This window comes from Thunnus maccoyii, chromosome 23 (assembly GCF_910596095.1).
Source record: "Thunnus maccoyii chromosome 23, fThuMac1.1, whole genome shotgun sequence".
NCBI lineage: Eukaryota > Metazoa > Chordata > Actinopteri > Scombriformes > Scombridae > Thunnus > Thunnus maccoyii.
Genome location: NC_056555.1, coordinates 1,695,027 through 1,721,413, shown reverse-complemented (window position 1 = coordinate 1,721,413; position 26,387 = coordinate 1,695,027). Strand labels below are relative to the sequence as shown.

At 39.1% G+C, this 26,387-nt stretch overlaps 1 long non-coding RNA gene across 2 annotated transcripts; it reads right to left on the bottom strand.

Moving 5' to 3' along the window:
- Positions 1–256: 256 nt before the first annotated feature.
- LOC121890700 lies at positions 257–25,180 on the bottom strand. 2 transcript variants are annotated; one of them, XR_006093885.1, is made up of 4 exons: positions 25,030–25,180; positions 20,205–20,355; positions 14,889–15,011; positions 257–604 (listed from the first exon to the last, which is right to left on the bottom strand). It is a non-coding gene; the product is annotated as an uncharacterized LOC121890700 (long non-coding RNA). The 2 variants fall into 2 exon arrangements; XR_006093884.1 differs by lacking the exon at positions 257–604 and adding an exon at positions 10,252–10,959.
- Between the last annotated feature and the right edge of the window lie 1,207 nt (positions 25,181–26,387).

The window sequence follows — 26,387 nt, the reverse complement described above, 5'->3', positions numbered from 1 at the left end:
GAATGCCCCATCATACCTGTCTGATCTCCTTAAACTTTATATTCCATCTCAAGCTCTCAGCTCTCAAAATACAGGGCTCCTGTGTGTACCCAAAGTTAAAAAGAAGTCAGCAGGCAGGCAGCAGGGCCTTTTCCTATCAGGCTTGTTCTTATGGAATAATCTCCCTGCTGTTTTTGGGTGACTGACATTATTACACAACAGGTCGTAATGTCAGTTTATTTAATATAGCACCTTTCATGGAACTGAAATTCACAAAGTGCTTCACAGGAATAGAAGTTAAAAAAAAAAATCTTATATGAAGAAAAAAACACCCACAAATGTCACACTTATAACAAATCTGGTGAGCATTGAGTGGACCCAAAAACAGGATACAGAGGCAGAACTGGTAAGGTAAAACAGCAGGTTACCTGGTCTTGGTCCAGGTTCAGCAACAGGTAAGCATTCAGCTTAAGCAAACAAGTCCAAAAAAGGAGCAGGCTAGGGATAAAAAAACAAAACTACCTGGGATAAATAGCAGACAGGCAGGGAAACAGGCTGGATGCTGTGTTTAGGGAGCACAATAGAGTTGAGGCTTATGTGACCTTGCCTGGAAAGTGGACAAAATCTGAAATGAAAAAAAAAAGAAGTCATGACGGATAGTTTCCAGCAGCTGGTTAGATCAGATCTCGACTAAATAAATATTCATCTTGTTCAAATTCTCCACTAGTTGTTGTTTAAATCATGATCTGTAGTATCAAAATGCCATAATCTCCGGCAGAGATTTTAATACATCTTTCATTTCCTGACTCTTGTTTGGTGTTTGGTGGATTGGATGATAGAAGTTTGAAGAAACAAGACATATTATTTCTTCAAACAAGACACATTATGTCTTGTTTCTTCAAACTTCAATCATCCAATCCACCAAACACCTAACAAAAGTCAATGGCAGAATAAGCTGTTTGGCATTGGCAGAGAAGATTTGGCATATTTTTCATGGGTGGAACCCACATACTCAGCTGTGCTGCTCATCCCACAAATGCATGTTCCTTACAAATGTGGCACCATTTAAAAGGGAAATGAACAGGCTTTCCAACGGTATAAGATTTATTGCCAAGAAGCATTGTTACGACAAAGAAATAATCCACCAAACACAAATTTCCTTACTTTTTGTGCTAAGTTTATTAAAGGAGGCAGAGTGTGGGAATAAGAGGCAGGTGTGCAGGCAGGTGATGATCAGGTGACTGAGGAAGAAGGGGAAGAGGGAAGGGTTGGAATGACAGATGTTTTTTTCTTCATCATTCAGATATGATGAATGGAAGAAATCATGCAAAATGACTAAGATGTGGCTGTTGTCATGACAACACTAGATGCTCTTGTTATGAGCTGCAACTTGCAACTGTACATGCTGCTACCTACAGTGACGACAGTAATCAGAGACTTTTAATCCTCAGAGCGACTGTTATGGATCAAGCACTCAGGGTGTTATGGGAGAAACTAGTGAAAATGTACAAAACAGCCTCTATTTCAGCACTAGTTTTATTAAAAACAGAAACACACTCATATCAGACACAAAGAGTAGTAGATTTAATGCGGTTAAGATTATTGGCATTGAGCATAATTTAGATGAAATTCATGGTTGTCTCGGTTTTTCTACTGAGGCAAATATCTCTGGGGGAGGAGATCTCCCTCGGGGAGTAATTACAACCAACATGCTCCCGCTTGCACACACATCCACGCTCCTCTGTTTCTCATACGATATCAAATCAAACAGCCAAAATGAAAACTCCCTATAGAGCAGGAAGCAAAGAGAGGGAAGGGTTTTGCTGATGTAAACAGATGCTGGTTTCTCTCCCACTGAGCGTGCTCTGTTGCACATTGCTAGGAGAGCAGGAAATCCACAAGGTGAGCTGAGCAGCCCCCCCAGGACAACGGAGGCTAATTCTGCCTGGACCTACTGTTATGTTAGCTTTGTTCTGTCCTCTGATCTCGGTGTCTGGATTAATAAAAGACTGAGACTGAAAAATAGTGTATGAAAAGCACTTCTGGAAAAATATTATCAGAGACTGGTGTGCTCTTGCTAGTGTGGCAAACAACTCTGCAAATAAATCAATTAGTCTAAATGAGATCTCAAGGGAGGCAAACTAATGTGCAATTCATATTTGTTTTGGGACCTCACACTGCCTGTTGTATTTTTGCTGACCCTTTAAAGAATTCAAAAGCTTTTCAAGAAAACTTCCAGTTAACATTAGCATTTCAGATACACATTATGCAGATAAATTAAGAATGAGCTCAGAGAGACTAGCAGTGCTCTTCGATGGCATGAGACGGGCTCAAGTACAGCTCATCACTGTCATGGTGTAAAATCATGGATTGATTTCAGGCTCATTTGCTTCCTACTGAGACCACAGACCTGCATGGATGATCATTACAAAGACATCACAGGCCGATGGGACTGGAGAACTACAACTAATGAAGAGTCTGAAGAGAAAGTGACAGAAAATACTGAAGTGGCAGCACATTTTGTATGCCCCAAAGATCAATGGGTATATTAACAAGAATAAGAGATTATTTACTGCCTGTTTTTGTGCTTAAAGATTCAAATTGCATTTATCCTTGTTTAGCCTGTTGAAGAAAAGCAATATCTATTTTGAGGTGCTGCTGGTTTAAGGTGCAAAATATAGCCACACAAATAGCAGCTACACATGATTCATCACTGCTTCAGAGGTAACCATGTAACCATGAGAACTTGGTTTCAAATCTGAATTGTTTCTCTATGACATTAAATATTCATGACGAAATAGACATCAATAAAAAGGAAAGTTTGGAAAAAATCCTCATAATTTCTTAGGTATTATTTATTAATTGTTTAATTCTTAAAAATTCTGACAATCTGCTTCATCAGACACTCAGTATAACCTTTGTCTTTACCTCACTGGGCTCATGGCTTAGCGTCAACTCATGTAACCCATAAGGCTCACTCTGAAGACAAATAAATTGCAAGATGGATAAAAGTTGAGGTTCAAAATTAGTTTCTGACCCTTAGACCCTTGTTTTGAAGTAAATATAAAAGATGCTAGCAGTCGTGCATGTTCACAATGACTTTGCAATTGGAAAACTGGGGTTCATAGCTTAGGTTTTATTTTCGTAGCTCAGGCTATCAATTCTACAAGTTTTAATAACATTGTCTTCACCATACTAATTGCTGAGGCACTGACACTGAATATAGGTCCAGTGGATCAAGAACCATAAGCAGTTAGATGATCAGACAGGTTGGAATCAAATCTCCAGTTTAGCAAGAAAATAAATGAAGACATGTGGTGAAATTATTACTCACACTGCATCCATCACAGTTTACAGACCCACTTCCTATTACTGACTACTGCTCACTTTTAGTTTGACCTCCAGGTTTAGATAATCTGGATAAAGTGTTGGCTTGTTTAAAATGTGTCTCATCGACCTATTTTTGGTGATGCTTCCGTGTTCCGAGATCTCAGCAATTACTTTTGTTAGCACAATGTTGTCATTACTGGGTGTGACATAACCAAGTCCTCCAAATTAAACAAAACATACATTGTTGTTCCATTCACTCCAGCATGACACATAGAAGCATTTTCTATCACCAATAATAAGAGGGACAACATAATTTGTCTGTGCCTTCCAAAACAAAAATAGATATGTTGTATGACATGACAACAATATGGTTAAGGTCTAGTTAGGTTTAGCACAAAAAAAACAAAAAAACACTTGGTTAGGGTTTTGGAGCCACATTGCTAGCATAGTTAAAACATTACTATGTATTTATTATATTTGTCATAACTCATATAAACTAGACTGAGCTAAAAGTTCAAGGCATTCTTTACCTAGGAAAACATTACTTGACCAAAGTTGAGAATTTTGGGAACTTCCAGGAGGGGGGATTGTAACCTGTGTCTCTGTTTATTCAACATAGCCTAGGTGTTCCTGTTGTTCAGTGGTGCTTACTCACCACAGAAGAAGCTAAATCTGCTGCTGCTCTTAAATGGAAGTCTCTTGTGTCTATACCACTCGGGATGTGACTGACAAGTTAAGTCTTCCAAGCAGAGCTTCTGAGACTTCATTTAAAATCAGACACTGTTCCTGACCCTAAACCTAACCTTAATTAGTTCTAACCAAAAGCAGTCATAGGTAGCAGTTGTAGCTCCTAGGAAGAAGCACTGCCTCAAGAGAGAGGCAGTCCATCAGGCATCTGTATGTACAAGGAAGTTGGTTCACTGAGCTTAGAATTTATTAGCTTTTACTGAAAATGTCAGCTTCTAGCAACACATACTATGGAACAGACGGCTGTTTATGGGCGCGCATGATGAGCCAACGTCAGCCTGTTGGCAAGGTAGAAATAAACGTTGCAAACGAAGCGTTCAGATCAGGTTGAAGCCCTGACTTATTTCTTGCAGGGGGCATTTCTACATAAGTTAAAAGAGGTACTGCACATTCAAACGTGTTTTTTGAGCTGTAAACTAAATTATATGACTGTACTGTGATGAAACACATCAATGCTGGTGTTAATATTGACATTGACACCAAATTTATAAAAATAGGCATTTCACCATTTGAAAATGGCTCAACTTGTCATCTGCTGTCTAAAATCAGCCCTGAAAAGGTGAGGCCTCTACGTGGGTTCTCTTCGTCATAAAATTTATATAAATGGTAGAATGATAACATCCATCTCCCCCAGTGCCACTCTCATTTTCAAATATATGCTGATCGAGAGAGAGAGTTTTAGCTTCAGGAGCTAAAACTGGGGCTGCAAAAACAACAGAAATCCTTCTTGCATCTCGCCCCGCAGTTCTTCAACTCTCCAGCTGTTTGTTCCTGCAGTTATCAGCTTGTAAAATCTTGTTTTAAAATGTTAAATCGCAGTGTAACTGGAGCTCCGCCGAAACTGTCTGTCCTGTCTGTCAACTGAACCTGTTCCCTGCTAGAGCAGAGGTGTGGTTGCACAGGTTCAGTAACAGCTCCGGTTAAAATTGTGCGTACTAAATTTTGACACCAACATTTTCATTTCTACTGCAAATGTATTATATATATATATATATATATATATATATATATATTGGTTCTTAATATAGGTTATCGGTCTCTTCCTGACCGATAATTGGTATTGGTATCGGCCCTGAAAAATGGTCGACCCCTAATATAAATAACAGAAAACCACAAAAAGCACAATATGTCCCCTTTAAAGTGGCAAGTACAATATTTCTTTATTAACATTGGATCACCCTTTATGAGAAAAGGTTTCTTACTGTGAATTTAAGGTCACGGCAGTAACTCCTCCAAACCAAACAACAATGTTTCTGGTTGCCTTTAAAAATAAACTATAATGGAATTTTCTGAGTGGGTGGCCCTATCAACAAAACATCATTTGTCAGCGCCTTCCAAAACCATTGGATATGACAGAGCAATCTCAACTTCAGGTCCACACACTCATGTTCAATCATCCTCACCAACAGATAAAGTTTTCAAGGAACTTTCCATGATTCTGAGCACTTAAAGGACTCCTGGTCCATGTTGGCTTACAAGTTAAGCCTCAGTGCATTTTTGACCTTGGACACTGCAGTTGACAAAAAAATCTCAACTTTGATTTTTTTTGTCAAAAGATAGCCATTGAGGACGGTGTTCTTGGAAGCTAACAACTCTGTAAAAACAAAACTGAACATCTGAAAATGAAAAACATGGCTTGTTAAGACCCACATACTGCTTATGCAACACATCCTGTATAGACAAATTTGACAAAGCATCAGGAGACAACAGCATTTTATCCATGAATAGGAATATTTCATTTGGTCACCACCAGGCCAGTTACAGCTTCACATTTACTGTCAGCCATTAGAGACTTGGTAAACGTGCATTGACATTCACAGTCGTTATCATATGACCTTTACTCCTTATGGCAGTTGTCACCATTTTAATCTCCTGTGTATAGAAAAGAGAAAATGTGCCACTGTATAGACAGATGCAGTGCAGGATCCTTCACTCAGGTTTAGCAGACTTGATAAACTGGATTTTCTTTATTTAGCTCCTCTATCAGTGGGGACAGCAGTGTTTGAGCTGAGATCAGCACTGACATGGCTTGAGTAATGGCACCCTGCTTTAGACAGGAAACTCATAAAGCCTCCTATAGCACCTCCTATCTCTCTATCACCACCATATCTCCCTCTGTGGAGTACAAACAAAGACTCATTTTGCCACAGTTGCTCTGGCAGAGCTGCTGCTTGTTTCTGAATTATGGGAAATAATAGAAAGAAAAAACAGAGTTGACACATCTTTCTAAAGCAGAGTCTTTTTTTTATCCTATTCACAGCTGCTGTCTTCTCATTATACACATACAGTATATATTCCACATGTTGTTACTGTATGTGAATGCATGACATACAGTATTCAGCCATGTCTCTCGGGGTTCCATCACTGTATTCATGCCCATGAGAGGAACAAGGCAATGAAGCAGCTGACAGCTGACTGATGTGTTTCTTTAAAGTCCATGCAGCATTTCTATGTGAATTTTTACATGCCCTTTGCTGTAGGAGAGCATGTACTGTGTTTGTTCGACAGACAGCAAGAGAGCGAAGTCTTTCAAAACTTCACATCAAATGACATCACAATTGCACAGAAGAAAAACAAATGATACTACCTCGAATGGATCGTTGGTTGATGCTACATTTGATGCATAGCTGAGGAATCAGACGCATAATATATGGTTGGTGAGGGGGGACATGCTTTATTTTGGGATATTACATTTGGGGATAGTGATTTGTTTTAAATGCTGTCCCTGTAGGGGAATAGTGAATTATTATTCACTCCAATGAAACAGAGTCAGTGCTGCTGCAATAACAATCTTCCAATGTCACCTTGCTTTGGCGAGCTATAAATATACAGTAGAAAGCTGCCATCATATCCGCTGTCTGTTGACTGATAGTCAGGTAGCACACAAACTCCATTTGGCTTCATTGAAGATAATCGAAAGAGGTGCATAATGGAAATTACTGAACAGCCCACTCACATTCTTTCATCTGTATCACTGCAATGTGAAAGCTTCAGTGGGTTTATGTGGAGTGATGCAGCAATGCAAGCCTGTCCTCTAAAAATTATGTTAATATACAACTAATATGCAGTAGCACATATGTTTTGTGAGAAACATAATGAAAACAGGTTTATGTTTTTTTCATCAACATAATGAGGAAAATACATATATACCAGCAAACTGTTCCTACTCATGTGCAGAAATATTGAAATATAAGGCTGATGTTATTGTATACATTTTTCATGCTGTCAAGAAATCCCATGTGCAGATGCAAACTAAGACTGTGTTAGTCTGTATTTCAATACATGCTGATCCCTACCCTGACTTGGGTACTCAGCTCAAGCTCATTGGCTGCTACTGAAAATCTTTAAAAACAGCTCAGAAATATATAGTTTCATTTTTTAAAAAGAAAGACTCAGTAACTTCCTAAAACAGCTGGTCACTGTAGTTTTTAAGAAACATTATTCAAACAGAAGAAAATAGTGCATTTGTTGGGGACTACTTTCAGTGGTGGATGAATCCACATTTAGTGCTTTGAGTATTTCTGGCAGCAGGATGGTGTGTGTGGGATTGAGTCAAAATAAACTGCAGTGTGTGTGTTCATGGTAATGAAGGAACATGTCACCCAGTGCAAGAGTGTGACTCATTGATGTGTTTTTAATAGATTGTGGACAACAATGGAGCTCTATGACACAGAGGAATAAGATATATCAGACTCTGATACACACACAATATTTGTTAATAGATAAATTCATTGTTGGTTTGGATCTGCACTTGAGATTGGATCAGATTTATTCTAGCCTCCTCTAAATAGTCATGAAAATATTATGCTGAGGCTTTGTCAAATTACTTGGCTTGCTGACTCTTTATTTTTATACCTTAGCTAATATACAATTTAGGTTATTTTTCATGTCCAGCTACTGACAGAATTCTGAGGAGAAACACTCATTTAAACACCTTAAAAATGTAATTATAATTTTGTTTCTGAAGTGGTTTATTTAACCAATGTGCATACAAAATAACAACTACTCTAAGTGTACAATATTATGAATTATTCAAATTATAATTCTGTGTGATAAATGCACCAGGAATTGTGTGATACAATGTAATCTGGCAGGACTGCAAGCATGAAGATGTGCAATACAGTGAACAAGAAGGCGATCGAAAAAGAAAGGCAGCTCAAATTCACTTAGTTGATCATTTCAAGCCCTGTCTAATATTTCTATAATAATCTGTTGATAATAATGATAATCTATTAATCCAAAAGAGAAATGTTAGACAGATTGAAGCCGGCTGGAACACATAGTGCTAAACATGTAGATAGTGATCCTTTGATCATGTGTCTCTGTTTTGGACTGAATGCTGTTTACCTATTGCAAACATTCCCGTTGCAATCAATCATTCCACTAGACATGAAGAGATACACCTACTCTGCTGAGGTCAGAGGGTCATTAGCAATTCGCACCCAAACACAGCAGACAATTCTGTGACAGTCCTCATTTTCAGCGTTCTGACTAGGGGATTCATTTAAGCCCCTGTGATTTTCACATGTGATGAAAATCAACACAGAATAAAGAGAGCTTACACCAGCTGTGACCCTCTAAAGGGCCAAACTGAAAATCAATCCCAGAGATGATGTAGGTACGCATCACATACATGTATTTTGCTTGGTTGACATGAATTTGTACTGTTTCTTTTTCGTTTTGTTAATTTTTCATAATTGCACTGTGACCTGTCTTATTCTTTCTTGTTTAGACACTGATATTTTGTGGTATGTAAATGAGGATGATTTTAATGAAAAACTGGTTGAGAACATTCTGATTGCACTGATTCATTTGTTTTAAAGGACGGTTCAAGTGCAGTTGCATGTTTTCGCCCATTTGCAACAAGTGCTGTGTGCCTTTCATCAAAACCAATCATTTTCCAAATAATAATGCTGTATTTCACTGTATTTTCCCATTGTTCCAGGCATCTATTGGTGTCCATCAGTGATGGAAAGTAACTATGTACATTTACTCAAGTATTGTACTTAAGTACAATTTTGACATCTTACAAAAAGCAGTGTGTAGTCGGGGTCACATTTCAGATGTCTATAAGTTGTTAACAGCTCCACCAAAAAGTATTTTTTGCTTTTAAAGTTTAAAGTTTCACATTAATTTAATAATTAATAATTTCAACAATTAATAATTAATTTCAATAATGTTCAAATGATCCAGTATTTCACCAAAAATCAAAGATTAGAGAAAAGTCTGCTGTCTGCTAATTGACAGACATGAATGGAAACCAGTGACAACATTGGACAGTGTGGAAAATAATGCATGCAAATATACTGCATGCATTCAAAAATGGAAAAGTATACATGCAATTCAACATCTGTATTTAAAGTTGCTGTAATTAAAAGTTTTAGCATACTAATGTATGAGCTGTCAGTGTGTAATGTGTTGGTTGTGGCTCATAGTGATGAACTTACAGAGAATTATCAGCAACTCTGCAGCTCCTCTCGGCTTTACGGAGCTTTATAGTGAGTTTCAGCTCATTGTTTAGCTGTCCGGCTGCAACTGTTTTGGTTCACTCTCAGTGCTCTCATAGTGTTGTTTTCAAAGAAAAAGCTCTAAAAATCTGCTGTACACTTCGTGCTCAAACAGACACAGTTAGCTGTAGACTAGCTGGTAAACATAGTGGAGCATCTGGCAGCTAAAGAGTCAGATATTTCCCTCAGGAGTTGGTAGCAAAAACAGAACTAAAAGACAGTGAATATTGGACTTACATTCACCAGGTGGACAGAAATACGACTCCAAATGAATGATAATGTTGCTCCGTAACGGCTGGATGTGAAAATAAACAACTGTTTGTGCTTGAAAGGTGATGATATGTCGACAATGTGTTCACAATTTGTTTCCACTGCCCCCAGGAGGAAAAAAATAAATCAGTTATTGCAGGTGTAAGGAGCAAAACCACAGTGGCATGGTTCTTAAAATAATAATAATTAGGACTGTTGTGTCTGCTTTGAATAAAGAGAGACATTCCTATGTAACATTGAGGATTTTGCAGATTAAACTGCCCAGTAGGCTATATAAATTAGTTCCACCCAGTAAAATGTTACTTACACATGAGTGTATCATCATAGTACTTAGATGATATAATATAACTCCATGAAAGGATACTTTTACTTTTGATTATTCAAGTACATTTTGCTGACAATCCTGTGTTTTTTACTCAAATAAACTTTCAAATGCAACTATAGCAATAAACTTATCTTTACATTGATGTATTACTACTTTTACCTCAGTAAAGTATCTGAGTATTTCTTCCAGCCATGGATGCAGTAGTGTGGAAATTAACTATCACATCAGAACATGAAATGAAAAGCGCTGGCTGATGGCTGCTGGAAACACAGACAAATAGAGACAGATGAAGAGGGGTCGAGCCTCAGTGTCACCTCATTACTCTGATAGCTTTCACATTATTCCACTGACGCTTTGCATCATCTGCCTTACACCCTGATCATTTCCATTTTGTCAACACTGTAGGGTCAGAGTGAAGAAAACATCAGAGTGCAGGAGGAGGCGGATTGTCATTCATCCCACTGCACTAACATTCACTGACATTCACATGAACCCATAAAAGCAAACAAAACAATTCTCCATCCCTGACCCGCCCGCTGATATTTCCCCCCAGCAGAAATGTCCATGCATAGTGATGCCATACAGCACACAAACAATGTCTCAGCACAAACCCAAGCTTCAGAGTCAGGTCACGTTGGCAGCCTTCACATGAGCCGCAGAGGATGTGATCAGACAGTGTATGCATCCCTGAGCTGTGATGATCCAGCATCCCAGGTGTCCGTGTATCCATATGAGAGCCCTTATCTTCAGTTCATACAGCAGCAGATTCACGATCACAGCAGTGAAAGGTTGAATCAGTTCCTTGAATTTCAGAGGGGCAACAAGAGCCTATTAAGAAGTTTCCGGAGCTCATGTTGAGCATCATATTAATGCCATGCATGTGTTTGTGAAACTGGTTCAGCTACTGCCACCGTATGTTTCAGCACTAACATGGCAGTTATGCTACACTGTAAGCAACTACTGTACATCTGTGTAGTGGTCTCTCATTGCACCTTCATGAGTTCTCATGGGTAAAATCTCTGGTACATTGTGAAATACAGAGAGATTTACCTGGCAGTGACAGGTTTAATCAGCATTGTGTGAACTTGTTTAGCAAGGACTTGAATGTAACTGATGTTCATTTATATGTCTAAGTTTTGCACTACAGGTGTAAATCACCCAAAAGTGTGGTGGTTGTTTATTGTTATTATTATGGATTGTTATTGTCTATTTAAGGTATTTAGGCTTCTTTGGTGATTTAAATAACATGAGTCATCTCATTATGAGATGAATGTTGTTTTATAATAATGCCAAGAAGCACACCAGCTAACAGGACCAAAGTGACATTTGCAGGTATGTTTACAAGCTGTTTAATGTGCTGCAGTTGAGCAGCTAATTAGCTATCTAGCCTGGTAACTGATGTTACCATTGCACTTTTCCCCAATCAAAGACAGACATAAACACAAATCAACTCTGAGCAGTGTGGCGAGATTAATTTCATCCTCCTGCCACAGAGGGTCCAGTTATTATATACTGTCTGGATATCATCCATAATTCAGAGAACAATAATTACATGTGTAATTTTTGTTTAGAGTTGCAGTTTGAGATCTAGAGATTGACAGCATGAGACTGACAGTAGTTGGGCCACAGTTACATATATTAAGCTGTCTTGATAAATTTCAAACTCAGACAACATGATATTACACAGATAATGGACCGACCTGTCATTGAACATTGAGGAATGCTGGAGGAATGTATTTCCAGAGCTGTGAAGGGAGGGGGAGTGTCTGTGGTTTTGGCGTAACTGCAGTGGGTGGGGGGGTGCTCTAGATTTGAATGCATTTTCTGCATAAGTGGGGTGATATGTACAGTACTTGAGTGCTGTTACTAGGGCAAAAGGATTCATTTTTTTTATATATAAAAATTGCCATTGTAATTTTCAAATTGCAAGAGCTGTATTTTTAATCAGGCAACTTATATCATTAACAGTATGTTGAAAGAGTACTCCACAGATATAGCAGTGCACTCCACAATATCTCAAGATTGATGCAGCAGCACCAGACATATTATCTTTTTTATTCCACACATTGTTCTTCTTTGTCAATCTTTGTCACCTGGTGCCTTCATTACCCGCAATGCAACTTGACTCAGTTCACTCGACTGTACCAAGCCCCCAAAGAGCGCCAGGCTGTGAAGCCAATTTGACATACTGACCAAATCGTGTAATTACATCTTCCAGGTCTGTCAGGTGATGCACACTGGCCCAAAAAGCACTTTTCCCCACACACAATCAGTGGAAAAGGAGTGGCTGAATACTTTACTGTCAAAATTTGATCCATTTAGTCCAATAACAGACATGATTCAATTATTTCAACCCTATTCAAGTTAGTGGAGCGCCAACAGGAAGCTAGCTGGCTTGGCCAGTGGAAGTCTCTACCAAGCGGCAACCTCCGAGGCTGAAAAATGAAGCCAATGCAGAAGTGCCAATGAATGCAATTCCTCAAATGGCCACTTGAGGCTGGCACCAAAAGCGAGTCAATCCCCAATCCCCCAAAACGCCCAACTTTACAGCAGAAATAAACATATTTAGAGCCTGGTAAAAAAAAAAAAAACTGTTTTGGTCTCTACAGCTAATTTACCCTTTCATGACAACTATACATGGGGTGATTTTTTTTATAACTCATCCATTTAAATTTCATTCAGCCATAAAGTTATGCATAAGTAAGGACATGGTGGCTATGGGTCAGGAGGTAGAGTGGGTCGTCCACTAAGATACTGAACCCCAAATTGCTCTGTGCCATCAGTGTATGAATGTGTGTGAATGGTTGGTTTCCATCAGGTTGGTTTCCATCAGTCCATTTACCATTTACCATTTACATGGCTGCTTTGAGTGACAGGTCGCTAGCTGCTTGGTGGCTTGTTTTAACAACCAGGCTTCCTTTAGCCAGCATCAGCTCCACCTCTTTTGTCCATTTTGGATAAGCCGAGAGTTAGGAGGAGTCAGGCATTGCGAAGATGGCAATGGTCAGAGCCGCTCACTTTAAGCTTCAAAACCACTCTTCAGAAACCAATGGGACGGTGGCTACGTCCATATTTTTACAGTCTGTGGTCTCTACTGAGCATGCTCTATGGGCCCCAGTGTTCAGGAAGCGTGAGCAACATCCAGGTAGTTTCTCTATAATGGGAAACTGAACCAGTTCTCTTCAATACATCCATCCATTTCACTTCTTTCTAACTCCACCCCCCCAGATTTTTGTCATCTTCAAACTTGTAGTCTTCAGCCCCAACCCCCGCTGACTCAAGTGACATTACTTGAGGCAAAAATAAACTCTCAGCTCTTGTCTGGTTCTTTGCAGGCCAGCGTCTGAACAATTAACATTCAAGTAAAGATGGTATTGTGATAGAAGAATGTAACTTATGATGCTTGGAAAAGTAGACAGTGGACTGTGTCTGTTCAAAAACACCAACCTCATAGTGGGTCTGGCCCTAGATAAATTATTTTGATGATGCTTCACATCAGTTTCAGACAGGCAGCTAGCAGGTATCTCTGTAGATGTTAACTGTAAATGACCAATAGCTGGCACAAATGTTGAAATCTCCTAGTGTAAATGCATCATATCATAATTTTAAGCATATCATCCGAATCTCCAAATCTAGACCTCAAGAACTGTGAAGCCAATGTTAGCTCATCCTGTCAGTCTGTCAAGCTAACATTAACATTAGCTTAAGAAGCTACAGTGCCACAGAACTGGTATAACTAATACTAAAAATAACAAAATTTAAGTAATCATTATATTGCATGAATTAATATTATCAAGTGAGGTTAGGTATTCCATTAATGTAGTGTTTTAATAAATGTGGGCTAAATAGGTCAGTTTCTCTATACAACACTAAGTTTATTCAGACATTTACTTCCTAGAAACCTGTGAGAACCTCAACAGTGAGAAAGTGAATTATTTTTTATCTAATTCCACCCATGTATAATCAAAAATGTTTATGATCATGGCTGGTACAAAACATATTGTGTTTATACTATGTGCACCATACATACAGGCCTGCAGGTTAATCACATGAAAAACCTGCTTTTTGAATTAGTATTGATTTGCGTTGAATTTTTCATGTTCATTCTCTTCAGCTCTCCCATGATGGCAACTGGATGGAAAATAAACGTGACAGAAAAAGATTTCGCTCACACTTTTCTCCCATGGTCAGATGGAATTGGCTGGGGGAAACAAAGGTACCCAGCTTGCTGAACTGCATCTAATCCAACACCCTCCCCTCCCTCTCTCCATCATCTCCCAGCTCCACCAGCTCTTTACCTGAATCATTTCAAACAATCCAGGGGCTGGTGTGGCTGCTATGAATACGTTTATGTCCTCCCTGCTGCAGCCAGGAGGCTGTAGTGTAAGAGCAGGGAGCCCAAGGGAAGCCTCCTCCTCCATAATAAAGGCACTGGGAAGTGAGAGTCTCTGCCTCCATCAGCTCTCCACACAATCAGGGCTTTGACCCACCAGCACGGAGCGCTCAGAATGGAAATGAACTCGCCGATGAAGTGATAGTGTGGTTGAAAGAGAGTGTGTGTGAGAGAGTGATTGTGTGTTGGAGGGGTGGGTACAAAGGCCTATAAAGTGTCTAGACAATGAGGAAGCACTTATGGACTCTCTATGGTCTCATTACTTTTGAGCTACCTGCTGTTATCGTCCTTAAGTGTTTGCAGTTACTTCTTGTTTGGATGTAGATGTCTCGCATACCTGACAGCAGTTGAGGGTCACAGCATCAAGAGAGGACTTTCACCTACTCAGCATCCATACTAATGCAGCAGCCAGCAGCCAGCAGGGAATTCTTAATCATCCTGCAGGACATCCTCCTCATCCCTGCAGAGGAGTTACAGCACAAACACACTGAAGGTCGTCATATTCATATGTGCGCGACACCAGGACTCTCAAGTTCCCTCAGTGACAGTCACTTCTATGAAACTACCTTCTCTAAATTGTTTTATTATTTGAAATTCTCCCTACTGAGCAGGTATTTTACAAGCTGATTGATTAATATTTGCGGGCTGGACCACAGAGAACAGAGGCAAATAAAGTCACAGTGCACACGCTGAAGGTTTCCTTCCACAAACATATGGGGGAGGCAGAAATAATCTGACTGACTGATTTAACTCTTGGCTATAAGTGACAAATATCCACACTGACCACTGGAAAGCACATCTCAGTTCTATCAGGATCTGTGGTATCATGCTCAACCTGCCGCACCAAGGGTGTCAAACTCAATCAGTGTACAGGCTTATTAAACTAAATCACAAATCAGCTGTTACCTAAGCACCTTTGAAACAGAATGAACTCAGATCTATGAATAATAACATTCTGTACACTTGGCATCATAAAGGAATACATAATATTAATGACTAGTGGTGGAAAGTAACTAATCATATATACTCAAGTATTGTACTTAAGTACAATTTTGAAGTACTTTACTTGAGTATTTCCATTTGATGCTACTTTATACTTCCACTCCACTACATTTCAGAGGGAAATATTGTACTTTCTACTCCACTACATTTATTTGACAGCTTTAGTCACTTTTCAGATGAAGATTTGACACAATGGATAATATAACAAGCTTTTAAAATACAACACATTGTTAAAGATGAAACCAGTGGTGTCCAATCTTTTTGGCTTTTGACCTCTTACAAAAAGCAGTGTGTAGTCGGGGTCACATTTCAGATGTCTATGGATTGTTAAGAGCTCAACCAAATAGTGATTTTTCCCTCTAAACTTCTCACATGGTTTCATTTCAATAAATGTTCAAATTTATTTTTATTTATTTATTTTATTTGTTTATTTGATAGGGACTGAGCACATTAATACACATCAGAATACAATATAAGATGTAAACATGCTGGAGTTAGCAAAAAATGGAAACATCTGTATTCCCTAGGCAGGTGAAAAAAGAAGAAACAGTTTAAATAACAACATGCAAATACAAATATACAAATACACAGCATAAAGGGACAAAATACATTGTTCACATGTCCGGTTAAAAATGCTCACAGTTCTGGTTTGCTGTGAGCCATTGTTTGCGATGAGACTTAAAGGTGGAATATATGGGGCACTCCCTTATTGCAAGTGGTTGGCCATTCCAATATTTACTTCCCTTTACTTATAGCGCAGTTTGTCCAAATGTGGTGTGTCTAAATGTTACCACACAGTCCCCTCTAGTGGTGGCCCTAGTGCTATTGCCACTTTCAGCCCTCTGTCTAATAAATTAATCTAAATGAGGTGGGGTAACAAGCATATTTAAAGTTTTTGAAGTTCTCAAAACTTAATACATGATATTTTTCCAGGATGTTACAATGTTGGAATGAAAGTTTTTTTATTTTTTTATGTTTTTTTATCAAGAATTTTTATAGCTTTCTTGAAAAGTAATTCTGTTGGTTTGAGTGTTGTTACACCTGCAAGTGACCAGTTAGTGTGATGTAAGAGTTAAGGAGGCTTCTTGGACATCTTTTGCCTGTGTAAAAATTACTGCATCATCTGCATACATTTGAATATTGATGTTTTGACATGCATTGGGTAAGTCATTAATATATAGTGTGAATAACATTGGTCCAAGAATAGAGCTGTGTGGGACCCCTACAGGACAGTCAAGGTAAGGAGATTTGGTGCCATCAACACAAAGACATTGTTTTCTATTGGATAAATATGATTTCATCCACAGGATAGCTTCTTCAGAAAAATTAAAGTGAGTTAATTTAGATAAAAGAATCTGGTGGTCAATGGTATCAAATGCCCTCTTTAAATCAAGAAAGACAGCACCGACATAGGAACTCTTATCCAATATGAATTTAACTTTTTCTAAGAAGACACAGATTGCTGATTCTGTGGAATGGTGGGCACGGATCCCAAATTGCATAGGGTGCACAGGGGTGTAGCTTTTATTTAGATGTTCAGTCAATAGCTTTGCCACCCACTTCTCAGCAATCTTAGATATAACTGGAAGGATGCTGATTGGTTGATAGTTAGCCATGTCTGTTTTATCCCCAGATTTAGAGATTGGGGTAAGTGTGGCCACCTCCAAACTGATGGGACAACTGTTTGCCTGAATGACAGATTAACCAAATATGTAATCGGGCGTACCAGGGAATCTTTGTCTAATTTTAAAAAGTTGGTGTCAAGCCCATAGGCATCTTTAGCTTTAGAGCTTTTTAGTGCACTGATAATGTTGGCCACTTGTCGTTCTGTAATTTCCTCCATTTTAAAAAGTTTTGAAAAAAGTATTAAAATTAGGGTCATCATATTTTTCACTAGTACATTGTTAATTTTGAGTTCTAGTTCTTAATTGTTTTGTGTGTTTTGTTTACAGATTAATTTGTTAATATTTTGCCTTTTTTTTTTCTTCTTTCCTCTCCCATTAATCATCTCACAACCCTTCAATTTTCCTGGTGACTCTTCGAAGGCGGCCTGACCCCTAGGTTGGAAACCACTGGACTAAACTAGCTAACTGTATATAAAGTAGTTGAGAGGTCCTTGAGCATACAGTCATAAATGTGCACAAAAAATATTAGGCTGATGTAGTATGTGAGATTAGCTGCGGACAGTTATATACACACAAACAAATAACCGATTGCATGATCTCCTCCAGGCTTACACCTGGTGGAGATAATGATATGTCAGTCGAGGGAACCAAACCACTACTTTAACTTTAATACTTTAACTACATTTTGCTGCTAATACAATACTTAAACTTCTGTACTTAACTATTCATGGTTAGTAAAAATTTACCAATAAGAATAAATTGTTGGTTTCTATGGAGCCAGGACAGCAATTTTAGATTTTGACAAACAAAATTTGAACTGAACAAAGAAACACTGGCATTAAAGTATTGAAAAAAAGTTGTATTTACAGTGAAAAAACAACATGACAATCTTTGATTGATCTCTGATTTTTTTTTCCTTTCAGTTTTTTTTTTTCATGCTGACAGTTTCTATTCAGTGACAGGGATTTTCAGTTTCAAGGAGAGCTTGATTTCCATCTGATCTGCATAATAAGGAAAGAACATCACTCTTCCTGACCTGATGCCTCTGGCATGACCACACACCTACAGAAATGCCTTCCACGAACTCACTTGGAACTCCCAAGCTGCAAGTAAATTTGTTTGTCCCCTGGCTGATGTTTATCCTCATCTGAACCACACAATTTAGCCTTCTTCTTGGAGTTATGGTTGATAGGCAACTCTAACATCATTCTCCACATGTAAACATATCCTGTGCTTAGTCTTTATTGCAGCCAGTGACTGCAAAGGTGAAAACATAGGGAAGAGGAGCCATATTTTCATGTCCTCAGCAGTGAGTTAAGGATCCTCCTGTGAAAGGGTGAGATATCTGCTGGAATTGCATCTTCATTGTGACAAGATAACACCAGCAACTGCTCCTCTGCCTTACCAGAAAGGCCACTTATAGCCTCTTTCTGCTACCACGACTGTACCCTGTGCTACCTTTCCAACTGCCCATTTTGTTGTGGTGATTTGTCTCATAATGTCCCCTAATGTAATATTCTTTCATTATGGCCACATCAGCTGTGCAAATGAGATTGACAGCTCTGTCCCGAAAAGTACTTGTCTTCCCTCCTGTCTTGAAAACCTCACTGGCCACTTTTATTTGTAGCATTTTACCTTTTACTTGTGGCATTTTAATCAAAAACTCTTCAACCAGTAGTAGTGTTTAAATAGACATCAGAAATAACATTTAATGTGGTTAAAACTGGAACACTGATAAATCAGTCTGCACTGATATATAAATGAATGTGGGTGATTATTACAGTATCTGTTGTCCACAGCTGCAACTATATGTTGATAAAACATATAGATTAGAGAAGTGCTGCATCAGAGCACAGTGCCATTACGCACAGTCATTCACTTTGTTTACCTTCATTAAATCACCTGCAGATGAAACCAGGCTGCTACAGAATAACCACACAAAACTCTACACACTTCAGACTGGTCAGTTATAACTCGATATTCAGCCTGTTATATCTGGAGATGTCGAGTTACAGGAGCTCATCAGTCCTGTATGTCATGACCTGCTCTCCAACTTTAGTTTTGCATTCTTTCAGCAGTTGGAATGCATGATGGTGTAAAAACTGCCATGTCATATTTTGTGATGTGATGTTACAATGTACAACATGAGATAAAGTAGAATTAATCATATAAACAGCTTCATCAAACTGTTTATTATTTATGTCTAGCAACATTGCACCAATGAAGTGTTAAAAATGACAATATGCCAGTTAACGCTAAAAGTGTCCCTTCAAATAAATTATGTTGCGTTCGATCACTTAATTTGGTAGCCTCCCCAAGCATGATGTTCTGGCACCACTTATGATTGTCTTTGTGAGTTAGCATGTTGACATTAACATTTAGCTCAGAGCACCAATGTACCTTAGTACAGCCTCACAGAGCTGCTAACATGGCTGTAGACTCTTCATCTGGTTTGATGTGGGACATTGAGCTTGGCTAAACTGCCACTGAAATTGTGAGTTGAAAAGTGGATGGAAAGATGCAGCTTCACAATCAGACCAAATTGCCATTCTAATTCACTTTATTCATTCAGTCATTCAAAGTCTCAAAGGATTATGTAGTAAGATGTGTCAGACAGCCACAACAAAGGACTAAGGAGAGAAAGGATCCCACTAACCAAAACTCACAAATAGAACAGTCAGTCAGACAGATCCAACTAAGAAAAAGTCTTGTAAATTAAAAAATCTAAAAGTAGAATCTGCTTTTAACCTATATAGAGAGGACATGTTAACTCTGGACAAAAAAGAGCAGGACTTAGAAGGCCAGAACCTCCTTACTGTGAGGTGATGGTGCAAACCACAAAGTCACCATGCCAATAAGATTATTTCTGCTTCCAAAGCTGCTCAGGCTCTAAAAAATATTTGTATAATCAAAAAACTGCAATGTGCATCCACTGAGTAGACATCTCAGTGTGACGTTACAGATACTCACCTGGAGGATTTTCTTCAGTATGGCTGAAATTAGGTTTTTTATGTCTTGCTACACACCTTTGGTATATACTCTCTTCTCTTCTTCCCTGGGTTGCTGGATTGCATTCATGCAGGGTAACTCAATGACGGAACATCAAAGTGAGTTTGTGACTTCCTCCACAAGAGAAATCCAATTCGCAGTTACTCTTTACTGAGAGTGTGGAGGAGGCTATAAAAGGAAACCACACAGTCAGTTGAGATACACTCACAAACTCAAAATGACATTATAGGATATTATGTTTGTGTGACCCAGTTAACAAACACAGACATATATAGGAGATGGACAAAATACAAAGAGCACAACAACATAATTCAATCAATAATTCAATCAATCAAATACAACCCAGAAATAATTAGGACCTTTTAGGAGCTTGTACTATTCAACCTCTGTTTAAATTGTGTCAGAGAAGTTTTGAATTGGATTAAGGTTTAGGGTCCATTCTTGACCTAGGAAATATCAGTTTGACAAGACAACAAAGCAAAACCTATTACCAGGTCCAGTTACTGGATTCCGCTGAACCTCTCAGCCATGCCTCTTGGCCTTCATCTGCAGATGGAGTTTATTCAGGTGTTATGGAGATGGTTTATCTGTTATCACACAACCTAAGTATAGAATTTCAGTCATGTGATAATGGAGTGTCATACATGTCTCTGTTCAAGGTAGAGGTGGGACTTACTTTCACTTTGCTTGTTTCGTTCAATTCACTTAAAATATTTGTAGTAACTGACTATGTTGTTATAGTATATATACTATGTTTGTTTTTCCTTTTTTCCTAACCTAAGTGGTCATACTGCTGCAATGTTCAGCACGTCAGTACATTACGTTCAGTGTGTTGCTGGTTCAAGCTATCACATTCACATCAGTATAAAACCAGGCCTATACAAGCACTGTTTATAAGCTTGAACCAAGCCAACTATTTGCGACAGTTATCACATCATGACTGTTTCTGTGTGCTGACAACAGTGCTCTTAGTCACCACTGAGAGAAGCTCCATTGCTAAAAGTATAGTTAGTTCAGTTTGAAGATTTAGTGTTAAAGATTAGTTCATACATGTACTGAACATCTCTTGGATGTGAATGTCCTCTTTGATCTCTCCTAGTTGTCCACTGACTCCTGATTGACATCTGACCTCCTCCCAGTTGATGCTATGAATGGTTTTGGTTTGGTGTTTAGACCAACATTGGTCCTGTGTTAAAAAAGAGGCCCCCTCTTCACTTACCAGAGCAGAGGGCTCCAGCAAACAAATGCAGGGTCGTCCGGCCAAAAAGTTGAGCCAGGTTCAACTCTAGCCATATCGTAACATCATATCATCCAGTAAGGCGCTGCTTTCTGCCATCCCCTTCAGCAATAGGATGTTTTGCTCTGTCTGTGTACTTACCACAAACCATTAAACACCTTAAAATCTCTGCTGGTACCCCCAAAGACAGGACCCATGTTTTTGAATGAAATTCAATACTTAAGTCACATTATAACAGGTAAACCATCTCCATGATAACTGAGCAAACTGCATCTACTGATGAATGACTGAAAGCTTCAGAAAAAAACAAGTAAGCAGACCTTGTGACAAGATTTTTTTGTCAAATTGGATATGATTACTTATATTGTACTGTAAGTTGTTCCTGTTATTTTGTCTTCACCATATACTTTCATGTTTTTACCCCACTAACAATGGGGCCTTAAACCCAGTCTACACAGGTTTCATATTTTTTTAGTTGTCATGCACAGTTTACTGAACAGATACACTGAAGTTTTAAGTCTGAGGCTATGGGACTCTACTCGACTCTACTCCCCGTTGGAGTGAGTTGCTGGACCCAAGTAAAGGAGTTCAATTATCTCAGAGCCTCATTCAGAAAGGAGGGTAAGCTATGTGGGTGTTGTACTGGATGGACTTGGTAGTGGCAGGGTGGCTGGTCTCACCCTCAGAGATTGGGTGAGGAGCTCAGCTGCACCTTTGAATTGAAAGAAGCAGTTGAGGTGGTCTGATAGGGAGGGGTCGAAGTGGCATCCCCCATAGAGGTGACCCAAGACATGCTTGAGGGATTATATATCCCATGTGGCCTGAGAACACGTTAGGATTCCCCAGGAGGAGCTGGAGAACATGGTTGTGGAGCTAAAGAGCCTTTGGGCTACCTTGTGTAGCCTGCTGCTGCCAGAGCCTTGAAATGCATAAAAGGCAGAATTATGGAGGATGTAGTTGGATGTAGTTACAGTAAACTTTGATGAACTTTGATAGGCAAATCTGTGTCATACATGGTAGACATAATGTAAACTCTATTCTTCCTTGATGAAAATCAGAGAAGTAACAACTCATCCACCACATTGATCTCCACAAACTTTTTTATTCCTATACTATATAATGGGCACAATTTTTCTTGCATTATCACTGAACATTGGCATTGAACATAAATTGTGTTCTACATCATCCAGTACAGTATCTTGTCCAATCTGTTTGTTCATCAGTATGCCAAAACGCTGCCAGTCAGCTCAACCTTAAGCCAGTTTGCTGTGGAATTTGGTACATATATTCATGGTCTCCATAGGATATTACTCAAGACTTTGGGGATAGATTTAGGTTCTGTATTGTACTACCATCATGCCAGAATTTTCCTCAACTACCACTGTGGTCCATAAAAAAGCATCTTTGCTGAATTACGTGGAATTCATGATCACCAGAAGATACATTTGGATGTTACGGGTGACCCCAGTAGGGTTAGGTTAGGTTAGTTTCTGGTTGTTGTGACCAGCTTAGAATGGCTGTTTCAGGATAAGGGGGAGATCATGTCCATTAACATCTGAGTAGTAATGAAAAACTGGTCTAGTCTAGAGTCTGGTGCAGAACTCCATGAATGTAATTTAATATGTGAATAATGGAGTCTTTATATGACCTTATACTGAATTAAATGATATCTTGAATGACATCAGTTAATTCAGCCCATGCGTCTTATAGAATTTTTACTCCTATTTCACTCTCTCAAGATGTCCTCAGGTGCTGTGTAGGTGGAGCAGTCTGACCCGCGTATATATTTACGAACATAGAGACCAGCTTTTTGGCATCAGGTTCAGTTGCCAATAGGGAAGTTCATCAGGAGAATTATAAGTTTCAAAATTTGAAATGTTTCCTCTGACATAGTTCCTGATTTGTAAATACCTGAAAAAATGGGATGACTGTAGTGTAAATTTTGCTTTAAGCTGAGCAAATGACAAGAATCAGTGTGCAGGTCATTAATAGTAACAAGGCCTTTCCTTTTCCAGGTTAAAAAAAACAGCATCTAGCTGTGAAGGGGAAATGCGAGATTATAGCAAATGGGGGCTGAAATGGAAGTGTTTGGCAACTTGATTTTTTTTTTTAATTTGATACCACACCTTGAGTTTTTGACTATAAAACCAATCCCTTTCAATGAACGAGGGTTGGGTTTTTTTGTGCTGGAAGGGAGGAGCCACTAATGTCCCTTTCTATAGTCACCCATGATGGGTGGTGTCTTTGAGTTCTTTAGGGTATGCGTCCTGCCAGAAAACTAAGGCTTGCATGGGCTTGAATGTCTCGAACTGTCAATGTGTTTCCCCACCCTTTCTTGGGGACTTGTTTCACATTATATCCCAATTTCCACTTATCATTGGTCCATTTTAGTTAATGACTCATTCAGCAATTTTTTGTTGAATCCGATGAAATAGTTTTTATATAGTGTTATATAGTGTTTTTGTTTTCATCAAGGGTTTAATCTAGCTGAACTCTCATTCCTAACAGAGTACACTTTGTAATATTGGCAAATTCACAGATCAATTATGGATGCATGGATAGTGCATGAAACTAAATTTATAAACCTCAAAATAAAAAAACTCTATTTAGCACAAAAACTTAGCTTGGGGTCATGACATGTTAGAATGTTGTATTAATCCTATAATTTATATTTTCATCCTCACTATATTTCAGGAATTGACCTCATCAAGCAGCACATTGAAGAACCCTCCCTGCAGCTAGGTGATGCCACCAGGTCCAGTTCATCTGATGAAGATGACTTCTCCTCTGCCCTGCAGTCGTCTCAAGCAAAGACAGCTCAAAAAAACTGGGCGGATACTTGGCCGGTTCAGCAGATCACATGGAAATCCTTCCCAGCTGTGTGCAGGCTATCTGTGAAGCTGAACACACCTACTGGCCTCAGCGGCCTGTGAAAGGCTATTTAGCATTGCAGGACTTGTCTTCAGCCCAAGAGCGAGACTGAATTCTCAAAATTTTGAAAACCAACTTGTTATGAAGATGAACAGCAAATCTTTAAGTTTAAAGTAATGACTGGGTGGTTACTGTAGGGGATAAGGGAGGGACGGACAGATAGACAAATGAATGGGAGGGAAGGAAAAAGTGGATTTTGTTCTTTAAATTTTAAAGTTTGGTGGTGTCCATGCTTAAAAGAAACTTAATAATTTTCAAAATTCTGACTGCTTGCTTTTTTATTAACAGTATTTACTTGTACTTTTACTTTCTATACTTTAGTACATTTAATATCAGAATTACTTTTGATACTTAAATACAGTAAATATCAGATACTTTTACTCAAATAATATTCTAATATGTGACTGTGACGGGGCGCCCGTGAACGCTCCGTCATGCCCTAACCGGCGTGCGTTTCTCTCTCTCTTGGCCGAAGAGAGAGCGCCGGTGCCGGGAGCGCACAGCGCGCAGCGCTCCCACTGTTCTTGCGGAGCCATTCTCCGGCGAAAACTGTTCCTTGCAGGCCCGCACTTGTGTCCCGCGGTCCTGCACTCCCACAAACTTTTCCCCGCTGTCCGAACTCTTTTCTGCACACTCGGCGCTGACGCGACACACACACACACATATACACTTACCTGCTGCTGCTGCCTCTGGTTGCCTCCAGGCATGGGCCAAACTGAGGCACTTCCTGGACACACTATAAATAGCGCTTGGTGGCGCGCTTAAGAGGGTCAGGTGACCATGGACTATACCATCAACATTGTATGAACTGATATTTTATGATTTATTTTGGTTTGGGGGTATTTGGGCCATCGCTGTATGGAGGGCGATTAATGCCATTTTTCCTGTATGCAAAATATATCATTGATTTTTGAATTTATGTTTGTTGTGTTGTCAAATTTGACTGTAGGAGTCTATAATTTGGTAAATGGTTTACCCGGGGGAGGGGCTAAGAATATATAAGGGGGAGCTCTGCTCATTTAGGTTGGTTGGGTTTTTTTTGGTCGTGGCTAAGTAACAATGTGGGTGACAAACTGCCAGTGTGAAACCTGTCGTGTAAATACTTTTTTTGTTATTAGGGTTTTTTTTTTCCCACTCCTGCACTGTAAATATTTTTGCCACTCTTGTTTGGGGGAACTTGGTGTGAATAAAAAAATCACCACGCTGAAGTTTCTCATCGTCTGAGCCATCATTGAAAGCGAACCCGCGACAGTGACTAAAGTCATTTTCTGGTAAGATATCTGTACTTTTACTCAAACTGTGGCTTTCAGGTACTGCATTCACCACTATGTCTCCCTCACTGTTGTTATTATAAATGTATGTCTGTAGTAGTGTGTAAAGAGGAATGGTGAATACTGATGTCACTGGTAGACAGACAAAGGTGTAAGTAATCACTTCTATTCCTAATGACCTGTTTCTGAAGATTGTTTACTTCATAGTTGTACATCAGACATTGAAATTAGTTTAAAGTGAATGTGGATATTGTAATGGCATGAACCACTGAGCTGAACATGCTGGTTCAAGCCTGTTTCTAAAGCTCTGTCCTATTATCAGAGTGACTAGGTTGAATGCTGGCAACAGACAGACCGAACGTTGCCATATAGAGATTAGTCTTTCTAAGACAAAAGGAGAACATTTATAGTAAGTGCTGAGCACTGAAATCCTTATGACCCACCACCCACTTCTCTGGATTGTTATTAATCCTGCATTCTGCCAGACTGCTTTGTTGGATGCAGTACAATGCCAAAAGAAGACTTCTCATGCCAAATATCTTCCAGCTGGCTTTGCTGTATTGTGCTGCAACTTCGTTGTCTTAATTCTCCTCTCTTTGGTACCATTTACTTTTCTCAGGATCAGTCATATTCATTTGTGGTCAGAGCTGCAGTACTCCTGGTCTCAAGTCAGTAAGTTCATTAGGCAGTCTGCTGGTCCATCCAACACTTGGACCAGCTCTATCTTCCTGCAGATGCAAAATTAGCGCAAGGACAAACAG